This window comes from Acyrthosiphon pisum, chromosome A2 (assembly GCF_005508785.2).
Source record: "Acyrthosiphon pisum isolate AL4f chromosome A2, pea_aphid_22Mar2018_4r6ur, whole genome shotgun sequence".
Lineage (NCBI taxonomy): Eukaryota > Metazoa > Arthropoda > Insecta > Hemiptera > Aphididae > Acyrthosiphon > Acyrthosiphon pisum.
The window spans coordinates 113,545,885-113,546,992 of record NC_042495.1 but is presented as its reverse complement, the minus strand read 5'-3'; positions in this window follow the sequence as shown (position 1 = coordinate 113,546,992).

Genomic DNA, 1,108 nt, shown 5'->3' with positions numbered 1-1,108 from the left:
ATCAAATTATTTTTAAAATTTTATGGTGTATAGGAAATGCTAATATAAACATTCAGTAAAATTTTCATGTATCTGCAGTTATTCGTTTTTGAATTACAACAAAATAAGAAAATCGCTACATGAGAAATCGAGTGAATATCCAATGTTGTAAAAATTTGAATTTCAAACGATCATAAAAATTTAATTTGACTTTCTTATAGATATTTTTTGTTTGATAAAGGTAGATAATCTTATAAGGAATCTTGTATTACATTTTCATATCTTAGATTTAAAAAGAAAAATTTTTATGAATTTCTAACTAGAAATAATTTGCAAATTTTCGTGATTTTTCCATATTTTGTCATTTTAGATTCTGAGTGGAACGATGAATGTATTGATTTTACAATGATGTGTGTTTTTTTTTAAATTTTTTTTTTGTGTCTGTCATCACCTTTTAGGACAGTAAAACTGCTTCGATTTTTTTCAACAGTAACTTTTATGATTGGAAAGTGAATCTAGTTGGTACTTTGGGAGGTCAAAAGTAAAAATTTCCCAGTAGTTTTCAAAAGCGACGTGAAAAACAAAAGAAAAATTAAGGAAAAACTGGAATTTTTACGCAAAATCGATTTTGGTTTTTGGTGTAACTCTAAAACAAATGACCGTAGATATATGAAATTTTCACAGGTTGTTTATATTTGCATTTTCTATACACGGTAAAATTTTGAAAATATTTTGATTTATTTTGAGCTCTTTACGGACATTTTCATTTTCCATTTTTTTTTAGTTTTTTTTCTAAAAATATCAATAAAATTTTATTTGTTGGATAAAAAAGCTTGAAAATTTAATAGAGGGCTCCTAGTATATTGTTTCAAAGGCAGATGAAAAATATTAAAAATCGTTAGTCACAGTTTTTTTTTATAAGCATTTAAAGTTCAAAAAATGACAAAATATGGAAAAATCACGAAAATTTGCAAATTATTTCTAGTTAGAAATTCATAAAAATTTTTCTTTTTAAATCTAAGATATGAAAATATAATACAAGATTCCTTATAAGATTATCTACCTTTATCAAACAAAAAATATCTATAAGAAATATCAAATTAAATTTTTATGATCGTTTGAAATTCAA